Source organism: Aedes aegypti, chromosome 1 (genome assembly GCF_002204515.2).
Source record: "Aedes aegypti strain LVP_AGWG chromosome 1, AaegL5.0 Primary Assembly, whole genome shotgun sequence".
NCBI classification, from domain to species: domain Eukaryota; kingdom Metazoa; phylum Arthropoda; class Insecta; order Diptera; family Culicidae; genus Aedes; species Aedes aegypti.
Window position 1 is genome coordinate 120,838,176 of NC_035107.1, and position 22,573 is coordinate 120,860,748.

The 22,573-nt window shown below is 37.1% G+C and overlaps 1 protein-coding gene across 16 annotated transcripts in view; it reads left to right on the plus strand.

Annotated features, from left to right (window-relative positions):
• Nucleotides 1–1,329: 1,329 nt before the first annotated feature.
• The window catches only part of LOC5567734 (sex determination protein fruitless), a 781,499-nt gene continuing 760,255 nt past the window's right edge, over nt 1,330–22,573 (plus strand). For 3 of the 16 annotated variants that reach the window (XM_021846453.1, XM_021846484.1, XM_021846496.1), the window contains exon 1: nt 2,647–3,689. The gene's annotated coding sequence lies outside the window, so the exon portion shown is untranslated. Of the gene's footprint in view, nt 1,441–2,644; nt 3,690–22,573 lie in introns of those variants that run through there. The other 13 variants (XM_021846441.1, XM_021846448.1, XM_021846402.1 and 10 more) reach the window with 11 other exon arrangements.

Consider the following 22,573-nt stretch of genomic DNA (forward strand, 5'->3'; position numbering starts at 1 on the left):
GAAAACCAAAGTGTAAAGAATTCCAATGGAATCACAAGGATTCCTTCTACACCGCAAGAATTCCTCCTAAAATCTAAGAATATCTCCGGAAGTCCATAACTCCTACAAAATCTTGAAAATTCTTCTGAAATTCTTTCGACATCTTCGGAATCCCAAGAAGAATATTTGCTCTCCCTAGAAACCCATCGGAATTCCAAGCACCCTTCTAGAAATTTATGAACTCTTCCGAAATGTCACAAATATCTCTGAAACCCCTTATCAATTTTTTGATATCCCAAAAATTCAACAGCAATCTAAAAAATTTCTTCAATTCTTGTAAATTCCTTGATAATTTCAAAAATTGGGGCCCAGATAGCCGTAGCGGTAAACGCGCAGCTATTCAGCATGACCATGCTGAGGGTCGTGGGTTCGAATCCCACTGGTCGAGGATCTTTTCGTAAAGGAAATTTTATCGATTCCCAGGGCATAGAGTATCATCGTACCTGCCACACGATATACACATGCAAAAATGGTCAATCGACAAAGAAAGCTCTCAGTTAATAACTGTGGAAGTGCTAATAAGAACACTAATCTGAGAAGCAGGCTTTGTCCCAGTTGGGACGTAACGCCAGAAAGAAGAAGAAGAATCTCAAAAATTCTTCTGGAATCTCAAGAATACCTCAGGGATTCCATAAATCTTTCTTGAATTCCAATCTGTTCGGAATCCCAAGAATCTTGACTGAATTCAAGAACTTCTTAAAGGGTAATTCATTCATTCATCTTTCATTTTCTGCATACTGAACCCTATTTCAGGCTCCTTCATATCCTTCAACCAAGTAAACGTTACATGCTTACTTATAGATATAGAGAGATCTCTCCAAACTTCCTATTGAATTTCCCTCTGAATTCATAACCCCGTTCGTGTCACCACCAACGCAAGTCAGCATAGTCGTGAAAATCCCTTCATCCACTCCCGAACGCCGACGGTATCCACACGACACCACACCACACGTACATTTTGCATACGACTGTGGTGCACCAGCTAAAAGTGCATGTAAAAAGGGTTAACTTCATTGCGAAATCATCAACGTACCGTTCCACTTTCGTCGTCATCGTCATCATGTAACTCACCCCACATCCTTTGCACAATAGCTATTTCCCTGGTGTTAGTGTAACTTGACACGAAAACGTCGTCCTAGCTGTGCGCTACTTGAGTGTAGGTTGGAGTGCATTTTTTCGCCCGACAGGATTCGCTCTCTCTCTCTCTCTCGGTTGCCTTCGCGCGCGTGTGGTGCATACATTTACTGATAACAACTCGGAAGAAGTTATTACGAAAGTGCAGGCCACAGGCTCCATCATATCACCGCAGTTCGTTTTCAGGGTCAGTCGGTGCGACGCTTTGGATGAAGATGTTTTGTGGTGAAAAAGTGCGAAATCGGTGAGATTGGTGGTTGAAGAAAGGTGAACAGTGGGACTGGCGATTGCCGTCGGAAGTTTTGTGGTGTGGTGATTGGAATTCGTAGGCTGGAAACAGGACAGGAAAATTCACTTCCGTATTGGATGACACCCAATGATGGTGAGTGCTGAGTGAGTGAGTGGTGCGAGAGTGAGCGATTTGAGTGAGTGAAAGGTGAGAACGGGTGTCTGGGTTACAGACTGAGTGTTGAGGTAGGTCTGGCTCGTCGACGGCACCGGCAGACGGTTTGAGTGCCGATGGCGCTGTTGGGTGAGTGCTTCTCGGTGCGCATGTAAATAATGGGGTGTCCCCCTCGTCTCGTGCTGGTGCAGCGACAGGACCCTCACTCGCCGTCGGCTGGTGGTGTACTTGGTCCTTGGTCTCGTGAGCAGTAAAATATATGTACCTTTGATAGACAGCGCATATTGTTTGTGAGGGGGCGCGAATGCGGGCTGCAAGTAAAATGAATGGGGTAATAATTCTAACGAGTTGCGACCGACGATGCATGGGAGTGTGACTTCGGATGGCGCTCGGGTGCAGTCGGCAGTCGTGTGGTCGTTGCATTGCATGCAACGGTTCGGTTCGGCTGTAATCGGCTAACGGAGGGGCTGCACTTGTGCATGGATGAAATGCACCATGGGCGCATCGCTTCCTGTTTCTCGTCGTCGTCGGTATCCTGGTCGTGTTTGCTGTCGTCGTCATCCTCGTCGTCGTCGTCTCTGCTTTCGGGATGTAGTGGCGCTGTACTGTGTGGTTTGTTTTTCTTCAGTGTCGGGTTGGAAGGCCGGCTGTGGAGCGACTGGTACTAGTGCTGGTGCTGAGTACAAGAGGGCGCACGCTAGGGAGTGAGCAGCCAGCAGCTTACCATGTGCATTGGAACCCGACCAGCTCACAGTAGCTGACTCTGGATAGTTGTATTAGTGAGTAAATAGGGTTGCAGAACCGATGGAACCCGCTCCGCTGTGCAGCCGTCACCTGATTCTGTCCCGGTAACTTTTGTAATTGTTGTGTGCGCTTTTCCCTATCGCTTCCGTGTGGAACTGCCGATGTTTATGTGCAGTCCTGCTTTTTTTCGGGTTGTTATTGCCATCGTGGGGGTAGTGTGCAGTATACGAGTGAGTGAGAGCGCCCAATCATCCTTGCCTAGCTGCTGCTGAGTGCGCTTCGCCGACGAAACGAGGAAGTAGTTGGTAACGTCGACTACAGCAGTTTACATACATCCAGGCGTCGGTCGTGGGCATAGCGCCGCACTGTATGCAATCGCGCCAAGTCCCGGAGTGTGTCGTTAGTAAAATCAGAGAATTCACAGTACATTTAAAGTAATGTTGTACCGAAGTCATTATTTAGTGCATCGCGAGATTCCAAGCGGTCAGGTCGAAGCCTTTTCCTGGTTCCTGGGTATTTGTATCAGTGATGCGGGGTCCTAAGCTGTCACTTTAGATCAGCGCAACAGAACCGAGGTTGGACTTGTTTTCCATCGAGTTACACAACGGTGCAGCAGTAGCGCGTTGCGAGCTCAGTGCAGCCAAATAGCATCCTCGTGGATGCATTTCCTGTTTGGACGTCAACCGGTGCAGTAGGAAGTCGTGTGACACTCTCCGTCGAGTGATTTCGAACTGAAGTAAAGACTTGTGTTGCCCGTCGCAGACTTTAACTTACTCCTAGAGTGCTGTCCTCTGGCGTGCAGTGGTTGTAACCAGTGTCTCTTTTAAGAGCACGTTGTAATTGAGTTGGCTCAAATTTAAACACACTTAATTGCATCCGGGGTGTCACCCAAGAAGTAAGTGCCGGTCGTTGTTGATTCGTGTCCTGTTTCCGTCGCTGTAGTGTGTCGTCGTTTCTGCTCTCGGTGTTTGTCGTGCATAAGTGTTACATAAAAGGTGTCGCCGTTGTCTTTCTCTAGCTGTCTAGAAAAGTACATCCTCTCGAAATCGCCAAGACGGTAAACCAAGTGAAAATATAAAATAGTGACTACTCTCCTGAAAGAAAAAAACGTGCTAATTTGTGTCAGTGTCTATCGAATAACTAGAAGTGTTTAAGAGTGCTGTAATCTTTGTAATCAACAACCTGAAATATAGTGAAGTGTCCAAGCTCTTGCAAACTCCGAATTCGAAAGCTTCCTCATTGAGGGAAAACCCGTTGTGATCGTGTGAAGTGAGTCAAAATCGAAACAAAAATAAAGTCCCGCAAGAACCGCCGCAAGGGCATCCCATTGAAAAACGGTCAGTCATCGTCGTTCGTCGACAAGGACAAGGTAAGTCCGAAACCGTCACTGTTGTTGTGTTCTGTCTGATGAAAGAGCTCTGGAAAGCCACTTGTGTAAAAAGCGGATCGAAAATTCAACCAGGCTTATTCAACTGCTGCTCCCTAGTCAAAAGGCTGGAAATCTGTAAAACTACCAACCGGGCCATGCCTATGCCTATGCTCAATGGTTCGGTTCGTGCCCGGAATGAAGTGCAGCAGCAATGGTGGTGCGATTGCACGAGTCGTCTGGCGGTGCACTACTACCCACTGTACCAGATATCTACTTGGGGCACTTGGCACTTGGAGGGAAAAAGTAATTTCCTAGCTTCTCGAAAAAAGCCCCGTCCTTACTTGAGAGGGGGGTTGGCTCCAACTCGTAAATACAGGAGGGGTAAGAGAAAAATGAAAAAAAAAGTTTGATTTTATCATTGTGAAACGTTGAATTGAAAATTGTTGATTTTTTTGCCAAAACTTGATCTTACTAAAAATATCATACAAAATTATTAAGCGACTTTCTCTGTTCACTTCAAAGTTTCATATTGAGCATCGGAAACATTGGCAGAAATCTTCCATTTTTGCAAGTATGGAGAAAAATATCCAATTTTTTTTTTTTTTTTTTCAATATACTACAGATGACACTCAGGTTTCGTCCTTTGGAGGAGAGGCCTGTGTCATCCGCAAACAAGGATTTTCGACATCCCTGAGGTAACTCAGGTAAGTCAGGTGTGTAAATATAGTCCAATATTGGCCCCAAAATGCTGCTTTGAGGAACACCAGCTCTTACAGGAAGTCTTTCAGACTTGGAGTTCTGATTATTAACCTGAAGTGTACGTTTTGACAGATAACCTTGGATTGTTCTAAAGATGTTTGTTGGAAAAATATTTTTTCTAATTTTACAATCAAGCCTTCATGCCAAACACTGTCGAATGCTTTTTCTATGTCTAGGAAAGCAAGACCAGGAGAATAGTCTCCAGATTTTTTGCAACGAATAAAATTTGTTACACGTAACAGTTGATTAGTTGTCGAATGTCCATGTTGGTATCCGAACTGTTCATTGGCAAAAATTGAATTTTCATTGGTGTGGGCCATCATTCTGTTCAAAAAGTCCTTTTCAAAAAGTTTACTGATGGAGGAAAGCAAGCTGATTGAACGATAGCTACAGGATTCGGCAAGATTTTTTGTCCAGTTTTGAAATGGTGCATTTTCCATTTGTCAGGAAAATAAATCAACTGAAAACATATGTTAATATATATATATATCAACCAAGATTGATAAGCTATTTTCTCGTAGTTACTTGATGAGGATGTAGAAAATTCCATCATCGCCAGGAGCTTTCATATTTTTGATTTTTTTAATAATAGTTCTCACTTCTTCCAAATCAGTCTCCCAGAAATTTTCGAAAACGTTCAATTGATTGAGAATGCTTTCGAAGTCCTGAATAACTTGATTCTCAATTGGACTTGTGAGTCTTAAATTAACAAATTAAGAATCAAAATCAGCGTGAGTTACCAGTTAGCTACAAAGGTGACTATAGTCGGCTAAGTCCAGATCAATCGAAGAAGGGTTTCTAGAAGACGATAGAACAAGTAGAGCTATCAGGGTATTGAATTGAGAAATATCCTGAAGAGCTCTCATCAAGTAAAATTCTGCCGTAGGAATTACTTTGTGAATTATTCCATGACCGATGTTTGGCATTTAAAGTCACCAATGACAAAAAAATGGACTTATTGCGAGTAAATATTCGCAAGTCAGTTTGGAGCAATTTATCTTGCTGCCCAAAGCATTGAAAAGGGAAATAGGCAGCTATGAAAGGGTATTTGCCAAGCTGTGTTCCAACAGAAAGACATAAAGCAGTGGTGCTCAAGCTGGAGCACGTTGTGGGCCAAATCATGATTTTTCATCAGCGCAGCGGGCCGCATTGGGATATTTTAATCTGAGGGGTGCGGTCTCCAACATTTTGGTCATTCAATTTGAACACAAATTTTTCTACCAGTGCTAACCGTTGTTTATTTGCTCGTCTCGCAGGAAACCATTTTCAAGATGCGCACTTAAAATACTACACACAAAGCTTTTGCAGTTTGATGCAGGCAATAAGCTCAATAAATCAGCTAAATTAGATAGTTTCTGAATTTCCAAGTTCTGAAAAACTTACGCATCAATAATACCAAGTAAACGTTTTTCCAACAATTGATAGTTTTTGTGTCACATCAAATGTAGCACGATTGATTTCTTTCTAAAGATTGTCTCTTCTGTGAATAAAGGAGAGAAGATTCAAATTTTTCGGCATGTTTCCATCTCAGGACGTAAGATTACTTCGCTGACTAGCGTGAAAAAAGGTAAAGAAACTTGTTACTTTTATTCGAAGAAGGGAAGATCGTTGCAAAGAAATCGATTATGTTACATTTGGCTTCATTCATGCACACGCTTGATTTAATGATCCAAAATTCTCAAAATTCAGAATATACACATTAAATTTAAATAATGAAAAAATAAGTGTTTTTTTATATAAAACAAAATAAATGGACTGATTGACATTCCCAGATGTTTTTAAATGTATTTACAAAACATCACTGTTAATTTCTCCTGCATTAACCGTCTTCTTCTCATGGTAGCATCCATCGATAAATAAAAAACAAACAATTGATTTCGATTAAAAAAAATTATTCATTTTGAATATTTTTTTGCTTATTTGCAACAACTTTTGCTCAAGAAATTATTTTAAAAACGCCATATTGACGGATAAAATGTCGACCAAAACTGTGAGAAAGGGTAAAAAGATTTTATTGGTTTTGTTTATAAGAAAAGATTCAGAATGATTTGCAGATTAATTGTTTTGATTTTTTTGTAAGATTCTGCCTGTGAATATAAACATTGAAAATAATTAATTGTGAACGAACCAGATTCATAATCAAGATCAAATCCAGATTTTTTAAATTATTATGAAAATATTCATATTTTTCAGCATTAAATCAGTCATTTGTCTGTTACATATGATAATATCATTTTTCCCAACGACGTATTTGACAAGAGATCCCAAAACATTTAAACAAGAACCACAAAAATAATAATGGCCAGTACGAGGTTTTTTCCCATTTCTTTGGAAGTATTGGAAGTCCTTACTAAATGTTATGCACTTTTGTAATTGTAGAATAAGAATATTCTTCTTTTCTTCAAAAGTGTTCCGCGGGCCGCAATCTTGGGCTCAGAGGGCCACATGCGGCCCGCGGGCCGCAAGATGAGCACCACTGACATAAAGTTTCAAGAATTTTGGTTTCAAGCAACGAAAAAAGTTGGTGTTTCAACCACCACATACTCCAACCAAAAATTTGGATCTCTTTTGAGCATATATATGTATATTATTACTTGTTTGAAAATTCTTAATGATATTTTACTCAGATCTTCAGAATGCTTTTAGTAATACGTAGACGTACGTAGTAGACTTTACTATGACGAAATCGGAACTAAAACAAAAATTTATGTCATATCAAAATTCGAACTAGATTTAGAAAATAACGTTTTCAAACTATATAATATAAAGTGTAAAATTGTAACAAAATGGTGTACTTCTGATTGACAAAAAAAATATGTCCAGTGATTTCTTTTTTAATATTTTCAGAAATTTCTTGAATATTCTCAGAAATTTATTCAGGATTTGGTCCAAAAATCTTAGAGCGCTCTAACGCTTTCTCAAAAGTTTATTCCTTTCGACACTTTTCCACGAAATCAAATTTTTCAAATATTCAGCCACGATTACTTTCAGGAATTGCTCCAAAAATTCTTCAGGCATTATTTGATAATATCTATTATGAATTTTTCAAAGAACTCCTCGATTAGTTTGTTTTTTAGGATTCCTCATTAAGTTTCTCCAGAAATTTCTTTTGGAATGCCACCAGCATATCATCGAAATATTGTTGCTGCGGTTCAAACATATCTTCGATATTTTTTCTTTAAAATTTCCCAATCTCCATGGAGTCTTTGAAACTGTATTCAAGGTTCAGGGATTCAGTCTGAATTATTTCAATTATGTTCTTCAAAACGTCTTGTTGAACATTATTTGAAGATTCTAATATTTGTTTATATTTTAGGAAGAATTTCATCAAACATTTTGTGGGTCTTTCAGAGATTCTCGAAGGAATTCAAGGAAGGTGTACTAGAACTCACACAGGTTTCATCTCCAGAATTGTCTTTCGAAATTCAACGCAGATTTTTTATTTTTATTTTTTTCAAAAACAATTTAAGTTTCCTAGAAATTTGGATAAATGATAATTGAAAATTCTTCAAAAAGAAAAAATTGAGGAATTCCTGAATGAATTCTTGAAGAAATGCTGGAGGAAGTGTTAGAGAAAAAAAATCATTTTTGGATAGAAAAATTCCAGATTGATTGACGGAATATAATTTTTTTGGAAGAATTACTTAGAAAGTACGTGAAAAATCTCAAAACAAATTCCTGAAGAGATCTGTGAAGTAATACGTGAAAGAAATCTATAGTAAATTGAGCTGTTATACTTGTCGTAATGTCATGAGAAATTCCAAAAAAGGACCTTAGAAATATATATAGAAAAATGTATGATCAACGTTACAATCAAACTCTCATCTCGTGTTTATAGTTAGGTTGTCTCTTAGTTTTCATAATGTAGGTATGGTCTCGTTTTTTTTAACTAGAAGTGTCTTAAGTTATTATTTCTTATACTATTTTACTATCAGCCTTGATTTCCCCAAACAAAAAAAGCAAAACGTTCTCCAGAAAAACATTGTGGGTACGTCAATGAAGTCTATACATCTGAATCCAATTTTAAGGGAAAGGATATATTTTTCGCAAGATCGCATCGACTATTTTTTTCATATCTGACTTTAATGATTAAAGGCCCTTTCAGGTAGTTTGATAAACATTCTTGATTTTCTTGGCAAACAACAACAATCAACACATTTTTCGAATTTTTTTCCAAGATAAATTTATTTTTTAAGATATCTTACATTTGAAAAAAAAAAAGTTTAATTGTCTTAAATTACCTATTCGTATGTTTCGGGAATTTTTTTTACCCTAGAATAATTTTTAAAACCTGGAAATCTCAGAAAATTTCATTTCTGTAAATGAGTAGACACTCTGAAAAACGTAATCCAATAACGATTTGTTAAGTAAATTTTACACCAACTAAGGCTACTACAGCAATAGAAGTGGTTTTGAACATTCCATCAATCATTTGATTTAATTGTTTATATTAAATATTAAAATCAAAGTCATTTTCCGAAAGTCATCTGCTTCAAAAAAACTTGTTCTCCAGTGCATTGAAAATGCTTAATGACAGATATCAAAGTACATTTAGTAAGCTGTGTCTCAACAGGAAATCTCAAAGCTTCATAAACTTTGATTTCAAGTGATGAAAAAAAGTTGATGTTTCATACGCCTATGAATGATGACAGCAACTCCACCACATGCTTCACCCAGTTGATCATTACGGTAAACAAAAAAGATTGGATCTCTTTTAAGTTTGTATTCAGGCTTCCAAAAGGTTTCAGTAATAACTGCTATATGTAGGTTATTGACTGTTGGAAAATTTAACAGCTCTTCTTCTATTCCATTCAAAGGATGAGCATTCCAATACAAAATATTTGGATTCATTAGAGAAACGTAATCCAATAACAATTTTATTTGTGAATTTCACACCAACTTGTACTGCTTCAGTGATGGTTTTGCGCATTGCTTCAATCATTTGATTCAATTGTTCAGATAAAAATCAAAAACAGAGAGAGAGAGAGAGACATATTACTAGAAGTAGCTACATTTTCAGATGATTTTCCGTTGGAATTTTCGGCTGATCAAGAGGCGTAATAGAAGTTACATGCGACGGCAGATGCAGGGGTATTCCCATTTGATTTAAAACAATTCAAACGGTTAACCATTTGGCAGCGTTCATTTATTACGTAACGCTAAAATTGAACATTTTTGACCACCTCTCCGCTTTTTGTTTGAAGAATTTAAAATTATTGGATGCCGCCTTAGAAGAAAAGGGGAGGCGCTTAAGATACCTGCTACACTATTCGCATAGCAGTTGTCTCGGGTATTTCTCTTCAAATTTAAAAGATTCGAACGAATTGACGGAAAATTAGTTTGTGAATGAGTATGATCATAATTTACCTGATAGGTGTGCTTATTAAGCAAACGAACGTTAACTGAAAAATGAGAATTGATTTGAGATTCTGCCTGGGGAATTTCGGCTACGAAAAATGTTGCCGTTCATCTGCCTGGTACGAGCCTCGACGACTCATCTACGCGAAGAGCAATCCCAAAAGGTAGACTTATGGTTGCCCCCGCAATTTGCGCATATAAACTTTTTCGTATCTTCCTTCACTGGAAAGACGTCCTTAGCGTGAGAAGAACCTCCTCAAATCATGCATTTAATATCCACGCGACAATTTTTTGTACCATGACCTCACTTTTGGCACCGACGGCACTGAGTGGGGTTCTGTTCTCATGTCACACGGACATCGTACAGAAGGCTAGCTGTTTCTAAAGCTTAAATATTATTTAGTTCTTTTTTGTTAAAGTGAATTAAATAATATTCTTAAGAAAGCCCTTTCCGAACAATTCTAGATTAGGTTCTCTTTTTCATAATGACTACTTGGACTGGGAAAAATCCAAGTAAATCATTCATTCCATTTTTTATCTCTTCAGGTGACTTGTGCTCACTTGAGAGACCTTTCAAGACGATTTTGAACAAACGTTCAGTTTTGTCGTCATAAGTAAAAAAAAATGTGCTTCTTCTCTTCAAGATGTTTGCGAAGAAGTTCGAGCTCTTTGAGAGTTTCCGGCAAAACGCGACAGTCTCATTTCTCTGAGATTTGGAAGGAACCTTGATTCCCCTAATGGAGTTCAAGATCTCCTGCCTAAATCTTCCAAATTCAGAACAGCAAACCTAGATTGGCGGCACTCTTTGCTTTCTCACTTGAATCAAATAATCTGGGCTAGAGGCTGCTTCAATTTGGTGTTCGGAAAATTTGTCTAGAGCATCGAACTGATTGATCATTTCGATACCATTGTCAACATTATTCATTTCACCCTTGGAAGAAAGTGTGCATTCCAGAGAAACGTCCTTTCTTCCATTTTTGCCACGTTTAGTGACAGTTTTATCCCACTTTTTTGTACAGAAGTTGTGAATTCAGAGATTCACCCTTCCTTTTGTTCGTGGTTGCAACCATGTTCAGTGAATAAACGAAAGATGACGTAACCTTCTGAGAGGTTTTTTTTCCTAGACTGTTTCCAAGAAGGATTACTCCCGCTAGCTTTCGCTAACAGGTCCAACGAAAAATCAAAAGCACGACTCCAAACAAGGATCAAAAAACGATCAATCGTAGAAACACAGTACTGCAAAGTACTGTTTCTTCTGACCCATCCTGTTCGCACCACGCTTTTCGCATCAGAAGTCAAGCAAGAGGCAGGAGACTGCAATCTACCCATACAATACGATGAGGGGATGGGGTTGTTACTCCACCATGCCCACCATTCAATGGTTTGAGGACGCTTCCACCCCGTCGTCATTGAGATGCGACTGTAGAGTTAGTTATTGCACAGCATGGAAAAACCAAAAATGGGTGTCTGAAGTCAATGCAGAAGCATTGAGTAACAAACCCCCCCCCCCCATCCCACGTGTGTTGTAAAGTAAAAACAAACCATGTGCAAAATCCTTTAAATACAGTGAGAGCGCTCCGTTTGATGGTTGGCACTGGTTCGGCGCCGAGCGACGGCAACCAACGTCATCATGCTCTTAGTACTCGGCCGTCGGTACTAGCACCCCGACCGGCGAAAACGAAGCGCGGTTACAACTCCATGCAATGTCGACTTGCCTCACCCTCCCCTTTACGAATTTCGTTGAGTCGAACGAGACGAAGACCAGGAACGAAAAAGTGCTTTAGTTTTTCCCCTGCTTATGGCCAGACAGAGGGTTTCAGCTTCGGCAGCCAGTAAAACTAACGGGCGATGTAGTCGTCGTCGTCGTCGGGCGCCAGCAACGGATTCCGACAGTTGTAATGCAAGCTTTGGCCGGGAAGGATGCGCTTCTGCGTGGCAGATGGAATTTGATTTTTCCGTTGGAATATAATTTCCAAGAATTTTGAAAACTGATTTTGGCTGTGCACAGTTTTGTAAGGTGCGGTTGGGCATGTTGGGCCCTGCCAAAGGATCTGGCGCCAAGATTTTTTGTTCTTGTCAATCAATGCGTACCAATGCATGATGCTTTTGTAAAATTATAGTACTTTATGCCCTTCGATTAACGACGTTATATAAATGGAATTATTACAAAAATCCTCAATCCATACACAAACTTTTCACGTTGCTTACATGGGGTCTATATAAGAATATTGTTTTGTTTGGTCTCATGAAGACGCATGAAGAACATATTAAACCAGTTCAAAATCTATTTCTGTAACATGATCTACGTAAATATGGCTGTACTTCTGTCCCTCTTCCAACTTCTGAATCAGGATGCATGCTCATTGATAAACTAACAATGGAAAATTCGCTATGATTTCATTCGTGAAGGATATTCTTTCCCATCGTATTTATTCTTCTAACCTATTATGAGGTTTATATTTTTATACTCCTTATCGGCAATTGAGGAATTTTAACTTATTTAATTCAATTAATCATCGTCAAACTAATTATGCAAAAAAATCTTCTTTAAATTGAATGATGAGTTTATACAATCATCACTTTGAAACAGTTGACTTAACAATGTAGCGTAATAACCAGAAAACATACAAAGAGTTAAGTGGGGAAAAAGTTCGAGTGGGGCAAAAGCTTCTTCTTAAGATTTCTAGCTCTCATTTAAAAAAAAATGAATGCCATGGTGATTCGAATGATATTCAGAAGAAGGACTTTCACTACAAACATAATAAGAATCGATGATTTAAAAAAGTTATCACTACTTTTTTTTATTAATTTGTAAATTGTAATTTTTGGTCAAACTTGCATTGCTTAGACCTAAATAAAGATAAACCCTTATTCGATTTTTATGTAGGGGCGTTTCCAGGCCTAAGAAAGCTTTGAGGTGTATTAGTTTTTGCATAAATACTTGGAATCAATTTTTGGCTCATAGTGGGGCAAAAGTTCGACTCTAGCATAAACTCACCGAAAAAATTACATGTTATCACATACCATCTTCAAATTTAGTGAATTTCACCAGATTGTGCGATTTTTTTTTATGAAATTGTACATGTTCACTTAGTTTTGCGAAAAAGTGCTAATTGCTGGTATTTTTATCAGGGTTAATTTTGGATTTTGAGTTCAATTTTTAATGACCTTTAGTAGTACCATTTATAGGACCATTGTCCCACAATTGCACGCTATTGGTTTTTATTGGTACACGATTTCGAAAATTTTGTCGTCATTTACGCTCCGAAATCCGAAATCCGGATCTTTTCGGGTTGACAATTTTCTCGACTCCTAAAGCATGCTTTGTGCTTGCCTCACGGTAATAAATATCTGCAAAAATGGTCAATTGACAATTAAAGCTATCAGTTTATAACTGTGAAAGTGCTCTTAAGAACGCTAAGTTGAAAAGCAGACTCTTCCATAATAGAGACATAAAGCCGAAAACGAAAGAAGCACTAGTAATCCTGAAAAACTTTGTACTGCCTTCCAATTCAAATACCAAATAACAAGTTACTCGATATTACAACTTACCCATGGATATCGTGGTAAATGTGTTTTTTATAACGCAAGTTTTGGCTTGTTGTCTAAATAATCTGATGTTTTGTACTAGAAAGCTTGTGTAAAAATAGATAACAACGAAGTTTACTGAAATTTTCTAAGCGACATCCTATGAGAAAGTGGTGTATCGGGTACCCCCGTTGGTTTGACCACATTTAATCTGAACACTTTTTAATTTGTACCTCACTAATTTGCACATCATTCAAAATCAAAATGGTTCAAACGTCAATTAGCTCATGGAACGAAGTAAAGTGAAATGGAAGGCTGTGGAACGGAACGCAGAATCGAAACAAAACAAAAAAAAGGTACCGTAATCCGGGGTAACATTGATCTTTTTTTTTTTTAATATTTCTTAAATATTTTGTTTGAAAACGCCAATGTTGGCAATTTTATATTTTCAAAACAAGTACTGCCACCCATAGCTCGTGACTGTATACTGCATTTTGTTTTTTGAAAGATTTAAGCATTTAAAAAAAAATGTTTTGATCGATTTTTTGATTTAGCTGATATGGGGTAACATTGATAACCTATGTAAACAACGTTCGGTAATATTGAAAATGTCGTTACTTACTTTAATCATGGCCGCTGAAGCCGAATATGAAGGCCAAACGCTTACAAGTTATTTCCTTTTTGATTTATTTTCAAATTAAAAACACCTCAAACCACGGAATACGCCTAAATGTAGGCAATTGCCTAAGGGAATTCTACATTATTTACAGTAATTTGTTAATGTTGTCTAATTGAGCAAACCTATAAAAGTTTTGACAACGAAATCGTTTTTGGCGATGCCATTTTTAGTGAGAACCGCTTACTTCTTGTTCATACCATTTGCAGAACTTATGTGAGACATGAATCTTTGGTAGTGCCATCCTTAACCTTTGAAATCATTGTTTCGAAAGGTGGACAAATTTACGCATAAGGTAAACGCAAATTTTGCAAAAGTCTTAACTTTCATTAGCTCATGAATATGAGAAAGCGAAGTACCATTCATGATTTGGAAATGTTCCACCAATAAATGATGATACGAACTTTTTACGAGATGAGTCATTCCGATCAATGTTACCCCGCTGATCAATGATACCCCGGATTATGGTAACCAGAAACACGGTTACGGATCACGGAGTTACGGATCACGCTATTGTTCATTATAAGAGGAGCGACGGATAGCAGAGGAGTTTCAAAAAAGGAATTCGGTGAGTTTGTTCTGATCAGCAGGGCATCATCATAATGCGTAAACATTTTGTCGGCCAGAACGTCTACCGAACGTATCCTATGGCACTACCCTTTCCATCAATATTCCACAACATCCCGTAACATCTATGAGAGGTCGTAGAGTTCTCTGCATCTTTCTTAAGTAGGTGTTCAATCAATCATCCTTTCCCATTCCCCAGCTTTCGCAAGGACGTGGCCAGGACAGCTCTCGACTATTGGAGGATGCGTCAATCTTGTCTAAGAGTTAGAGGTTAGTCCCAAATTTCTGACTTTGGTAACGGACGGGAAGGAGGCAACCCTCATACAATGGTGTAGGACTGTACCACCTACAAATGTATGTGAAATGCTTAATGCTAATGCTGATGCTAATGCTAAAATGATTTTAACGAGTTCAGAAAGGCACAGTTTGAAATGAAGAGAGTACCGTTTTGTCTCAAATTCCGAACAGACTCATATTCCGAACACTCGGTTTTTGTATGGCGATTTGGTTGAAATGTTTCGCTGAAATATGTCACCAAATAACAAGGAAATGGCAGTCAATTGCAATTCAATTTTAACGTCTCCAATATAATTTATACCGTTTTGATTCATATTACGGACAGCTTCATATTCCGGACACTCTACTTTGTATGGGAAACATTTCACACGAAATGTTTCAGTTTTTGCCGCTCAAAAGTTCTAACGTTCGAGGCACGTTTTAACAAGTATTTTTCATAGATATCTATGCAAATTCATAATGTACAACTACCTTATACGTCTCTTCAGTGGTTTGACAATTTCAATTGATGATTTGACTTTTCTATTTATGATTTTCATGAGCTGTCCAGAATTCGAATCAAAGTGTCCGGAATATGAGGCAAAGGTAAGAAAGCGTCCGGAATAAGAACCATGAAAAGTCCACACATTTCTATTTATTTTAAATTATTCATGTCGCGGAATCAAAATCATTACCCACCATTTGAAAGTAAAGTGTTTCAAAGGCCCAATAACGCAGAGGAATCATACAAAAAGATTTATTTTGTATGTTTTCTGGTGAGTTATACTTCACTGAGGCCTTAAGTGTCCGTAATATGAATCAAAACGGTACCGCGGGAGTAGTGATGATTCTCTAGTTTCAGACCAGAAGAACAAGCTTAAGTAAATTTATTTGCGAAATTGTTCATTTCAATACGATTTATTTGATCTGTTCGGAATTTGAATCAAGATGTTCGGAATATGAGACAGAATGAACAAAGTGTTCGACATTTGAATCAAAATGCTGTTCCGTACTGTAACCATTGGCGTAAATAGGGAGGGGCCAGGGGGTGCCTGGCCCCCCCGAACCATGGCCTTGGCCCCCCCGAAAAAAAAATGGAGAAGAAATGACAATACAGTTTAAACTAGTTTTTAGTATCAAACACTTATGATACTAGACGCATTAAATGCATTTTGAATATGAATTTATGGATGATCATTGTTTGACAGGCAATAGCAATATGTACTTTTAAAACATCACATACTGCCATACTGTTTCCTTTTTGTCTTGTTTGTTTTAGAACTATAAGAATTGACTTGATCCATTTGTAGTGGTTTTGTTAATTAGAAAACCAAAGTCTTTTCATATTTTAAGCAAGCTGCGATATTTTGTGATCATTTATATAGAACGAATCGTTGTTACTGGAAAATGTTTGTGTGTGAGAGTTATGATAAAGTTCCACAAAAAAAATCTCGAAAATAAACAATTGTGCAGTAAGCGTAGCAGTTCGTACGTAGACGACGGTGATGCAGTTGCATTCAAATCTGACAACAAAACTGTGAACATTGAAATTCTTTTACATATAGTAAGAAAGTGGCGGTTTCGTACAAAAAATCACATCGAACCATGTAAAATCGTAAATGTCGCAACAATTTTCTATGCTATGTTGACACCAATTTTCTGAAGTTTTTTGATTGGAAAGATAATAAGACCATGTTACTATTTGTTTCTGTAGAATAAACGTAAACCTTATTCATACTGAAGATTGTTTTAAGACACGATTTTTGTTTGTCTTTGTTAACGAGATTTTTAACCCTGGGATAATTCATTTCGAGAAGAACAGCTTCACTTCGCTTCCAAATGAAGTTGCCACTATAACTTTTTTAAGTCATAAGTGACTATCTCCAGAATGGGAACCACATCAATTCGGTTCAGAGATGTTATTTTCGTTATAAATATATATGCATTCATGTAAAATTTCTGTAATTAGAAGACGATGCGTTATTTGTATGAAATATAGATAAAACTTGTTTCTAGATTAATGATAAGAAATCGAATGTTTAGGATTCGATTTAGGATCTAGCTCAAATCAAATCAAAGCTTACAAATGCTATAGTGTTCAAGTAAGGGACTTTCACTACAAATATCATAAGAGTCGATTGTGATTTGGAAAAATAATGGCTATTTGTTGTTTTTTGACGTGAACATTATAATTTTTTATCAAACTTTCATTGCATGAAAATAAATAAGGATAAAATCTTCTTCGATTTTTTAAGGATGCTTTGAGGTGTATTAGTAACTACATAATTGCTTGGAATCAATTTTTGGCCCATAGTGTGGCAAAAGTTCGAATCAGCGGGCTAAAAGTTCGACCCATGATATAATCTAGCAAATAAGTTTACAAATTACCCCAAATTTGCCTGATCGTGCGAAAAAAGTCACCAACATTTCACATTTTCACCTAGTTTTGTAAAAAAACGTTTTTTTTGGACTTTGGGCAATTCTTTGATGAAAAATTAGAGTGTATTTATCTGTAAACATAAGTTTATATAAAGTATGTCTATCGTAAAAGTGTCGAGCCCCACCGATGGGGCAAAAGTTTGTTTAAGACAATCAGCGAAATTGTAGCAAATATGCTGAAGGGACCCAGATAGCCGTAGCGGTAAACGCGCAGCTATTCAGCATGATCAAGCTGATGGTCGTGGGTTCGAATCTCACCGGTCGAGGATCTTTTCGAGTAGGAAATTTTCTCGACTTCCCAGGGCATAGAGTATCTTCGTACCTGCCACACGATATACACATGCAAAAATGGTCATCGGCATAGTAAGCTCTCAGTTGATAACTGTGGAAGTGCTCATAAGAACACTAATCTGAGAATCAGGCTCTGTCCCAGTGGGGACGTAAACGCCAGAAAGAAGATGCTGAAGGTTTACTGTATGGTATTTATTTTCAACTGCTATTGTTTTTATAAAAAAAATTGATTATACCACTAAGGTCGAACTTTTGCTCTGCCTTACTATGATTGGATATTAATAAATCCATGAGCAAAATACCTTCCATCCCTTTTTCAAATAACTGTTATCGTACGAATATTCTGACAACAGCTTTATTTGAATACAAAAAAAAACTTATATCCTTCAATATGATGGTAGCCAAGCAGCTTTAGGATTTGAAGTTTTTAACTCTAAAGGTATTATTCAATACCATGTTCAAATTTTGTGTTCGAGAGGTTTAGAGAAATGAATCGTTTGCTACAGAAATGCTGAGCAACAATAATCCATATTTTCAAACTAGCAAGCATTTTTTTTTTCAAAGGCTTGGGTGATACATTTAAATTTTTATCTTATTTTAATCAGAGTGTCGTGTATCTCATGTATACCTAAATGAGCTAGTGTGCCATGAGTAGAAGCATTAACCTAAGAATGCTAATGTCGCTGCTGTTCGTATTACCAACATCTAGTTTGCCACGAACTGACAGCGTGAGTACCGGGCTTCAAAGTGTCAGATTAATTTTAAGAACCAAAACAACATCATGGTATATAACAAACAATGAAAAACCATAATTTAAGGTAATAAAAATTAAAATCAGTTTTGTGACAACTACGCTATTAGCGTTCTACTACTAATAATTCTATTGTGCCATGCGATATTTCATATCGCAGCTCACAAATTATGTGAAACACGAGATACGGATACGTACAAAACATATCTTAGTGAGCGAGTCTCATGAGACATCTCGTGAGGCTCGTCGCATGCGCTTACTAGGAGTACTTTCATGCAGTTATGTTTGCCTAGTACAATAAGCCCACGGAAGCATACGACTTCGGTCTATGCCTATGCTTCTTCGGTGGCCAGCCCAAGTTTTTCAATTCAGATTCTAGAATTTAAACCGCGTTGAACCACGTCAGTCCTTTGAAACTGCCTACGGGCAGTTTGATCCATAGTTTAATCCCTTTTCCTTGCTTCTGAAACCTTCGCCTGCGAGGCTCAAATGCACTGTCACATTGTGATTTTCTCATGAGACGGCGCATGAGCCAGTGCAGATGTGATCGTTTGAGCTAGTACATTGCTACATGTGATCTAAAAAATGTGTTTCACCATAGCACGTGCTCAAGCGCGCGATTATTTTTGTGCGCTCATGGCAAGCTGATCTCAAGCTCTTAATATAAAGCGCGTATACATGATGTCTGATTTTAATACTTTGAAAACATCTAGTTCAAATCGAATTGGAAAGGTAAATCCTGATAACAATCTGCTTTTTAATCCTTGTATTTTATTCGAGATCTAAATATAAGATTGGGTTGAATACGTCATCTTGGCAATATAAAACGAAAACATAGATTTTTAAATAAATGTTTACTATTTTTCCATAAAAGTGACATTTGGTATCTAAGAAAATTGATCAGTCGGTTTTGGTCAATTTTTAGGTTTTCATCTACCTCTGTATGAAAGTACACGACTATAATCGGTTCACAAATATTATCGAAACAAGCATTGTTAAGTTATCTAAATCCTTTACGACTTTTAACTCTCATGAGAAGGGGCCGTGGCCCCCCTCAAGTCTGATGGCTATTTACGCCCATGACTGTAACGTAAAAATAATATTAAAACTAATTAAATCAACATTATTATCGGTACACCCAACAGCTAACAGTTAGGTTTTGCGAGGGAATTGAAATTTACATAAATATCTGCCAATTTATGCCAATCAGATGCATTTGAAGTCACTGTTGGCCTTAAGTGTTCGGAATATGAGTCAAAACGGTATTAGCTATCCGAGCATTCAATGTGAACAGGTTTTCGCGACACCAATCATCAATCCGTTGATAATATTCATTGATTCATTGATGTGTTTTCAAAGCGTCATACGCAAAAAAAGATGAATCTGGCAATTTTTCACAACACAAGGTATGGTCATTTATTAATAAAGACAATCAAATTGGACCTACAATTGAACCCTGTGGTACGTACTCGAGAAGTAACGGGTAGAACCCCCTTATTAAATGCTTTTGAAAAATCAAGAAGAATAAGTACGACAAGTCGTCCCTTATCCACAACAATACCAATATCATCAATTTAAGTATTGCAGTTTTTGTGCTATGTTTCGAACGATATCCCGATAGAAACTGACACAACAAATTAAATCTACTTATACTGTCGTGAATCGCAAGTCAGTCCCATCTGCTTTTTGGTTAAAATTGAGTTGAATTCAGTTTTCAACATACCTTCCAATGCTCTTTCAGCTACTCTAATGAGATAATATGATTTTTTAAAAAATAGGAAAAACAAGTCAAATGGGACGTCATCATAATCACCCTGTCCATTTCAAAAAGCAAATCTCAAGAACCACTCCATATATCGATGCGAAAAATGTATCACTATAATTCTATATACGCAGTGCACAACCCAATAAATTTTCAGCTTCATCGGTTCACTAAAACTCGAGATTTGCTTTCACAAAGTTTTGATGATAATTGTTAGAGTGAGTCAAAAGATAGGGAAAATAACACGGTCTCCCGTATCTCCTTAATCATTTTGGACAAATAGCCTTCAAAAATTTCATTGGTAACATATCTAAACCAAGAGCAGTCGATTTGATTGAGATCAGAACAAACACGACATCAGTTTCAATTATTCTATCGAAGTAAAATTGTTCATACAGGGTGGCCACCGAACCGCGAAAAACGAGAAAAGCGGGAAAAAGACGGAAATTGAGATTGTCATCGTTAAAATAATTTTGAACGAACATCTTCAAGCTCTAAATCTACAAAACACCAAAAATAAGTTGTAGAAAGTTGATATGGTGATCATTTGTCATCTTCGAGTTGATATGGGACATCTGTCATCTTCGATAAATATCTTCTAAACAATAATGATTTATTTTCTTGTAGAAACAGTCTAGTTTGCCACACTCAAGTTGGTTGGTAATGTTTCGAAATATGTTAAGATTTTTTCACTTACTATGAGGGCTCAATTCTTCCTTAAACTTATCTGAATCAAAGTTCAGAATCAGAGTTTTCAAACTTTTTGCAGAAGGTTCAAGCACTCAAACATATTGGATTCATAATTTTCTTTAGTTACTTTAGTTTAGTGCGGCTTTGTTTCATTTTCACCTTAAACTTCATTACTTTTGAGAACTCTTTATTTTTATAAAAAAAGCAAGATTGAAAATTTAAATACTTTAAATACGGTTATAGGATGAACAAGAGGGGCATATCTAGGTATGCGAATAGAAATGAAATGGTAATTGTATGTCACATGTTGACTTGAGAACGGAACGACCGATGTGAACAATTCTTTCACTTTTGTTTTCATCAAGGGCTTCGATTTGTTTAAGTGGAATAATATTTTTAAAAGTCTTCCAAGTAGGTTGAGAAAACGGGAAATGTAAATTTGACATGAGCTTCGGGATATTTTTTAAGGCCTCTACGGCCTACTGGGCCTACTGAAGTGAATCAACAGTTCCAAGAGCAGAAGCAAATGGGTGACAGAATCCTACCTTTGAGAATATCGACTTTAATGTTTTTTTCAACAATTTTTCATTCCATATTTATTTTACGAGAGCCAAAAAAGCCAATCTTCTACGATTTTGTTTTTCTTATTGGACGGAAAAATCACAGAAAGATACCGTTGAAAAGCCTGAAGTACAATTTTTGGGTATATTCAGTTAAAAACCGATTAAAGGGTCGTTTTTGTGCGTATGTTCCCCTAATTTAAAAGCCGGGAAAATTTTGAAAAATATACCGAGAAAACCTGAAAAAAGTGAGAATTTCAAAAGGGATAATTGGTGGCCATGAGCAACATAATTTTTAGATTTAATTGATCAAAAAAAAAATGTCTGTAAAATGTTGACAATACATATGATTGATTTTTTAGCAGTAAAAGAATTCATTATTTGCATACAATGCAGATTTATCTCTATATTTTTTACATTCTTTCACAGTTCTTTTGCTGAAAGATTTGGGTTAAGCCTAGAGGAAAATAATTAATTAGAGGAAAAGCTTGTAATTAATTTTCATTCTTAGAATTTTTTTTTTCATATTTTTGGCAAATTACAATAGCTTTACCAATTTCATGATCAACCACGGACTGATTTTATTGTTGGAGTTTGTAGATCGTATAACAAAATACAGGTTATGTAGATCTGTTAATAGGACGTTAAAAATTCTTATTGTTGATTTGAATCATTTGAGCGATAAAAACTTCCACGAACAGCTGTATGAAAAACTGAAGCATAAAATTTCAGACATATCGTTGGTTAGTATTAAATCCAATTGATTTGATCCTTTTCTATAGAAGAACGTGGGCTCACTGCCTAGGTATTGTATTAAATGGATAGATAAAATATTTTGCATTCAATTTGATTTAGGTGAATTGACAGAAAGATTAGTATTGAAATCATCTAGGAGGGAAACGTAACTGTAAATATTACCATATAATTATAGCAAGTGTTTAAGTGGCTCAGTGCAATAAATTTCAGGTGGGTTGTAAAAAGCAGTTAGCAATAGTTTTTCATTTTGTAAAATTACTTCAATGGATTAATGTTTTGTGACAACACCAATCTGATTATCGGATTTGGCTACCAGGTGATAAGGTATATCACATTTGGTCGGCGTTAAGTCAGAGGGGACCAAGTACAAAATCTGGGAAAATTGGATTATTCTCTCATTAGATGCGAAATTACCTTACCTCCATTTCACTTTGATCAGATTTGATGAATACTGTAAATTGCGAGAGATAT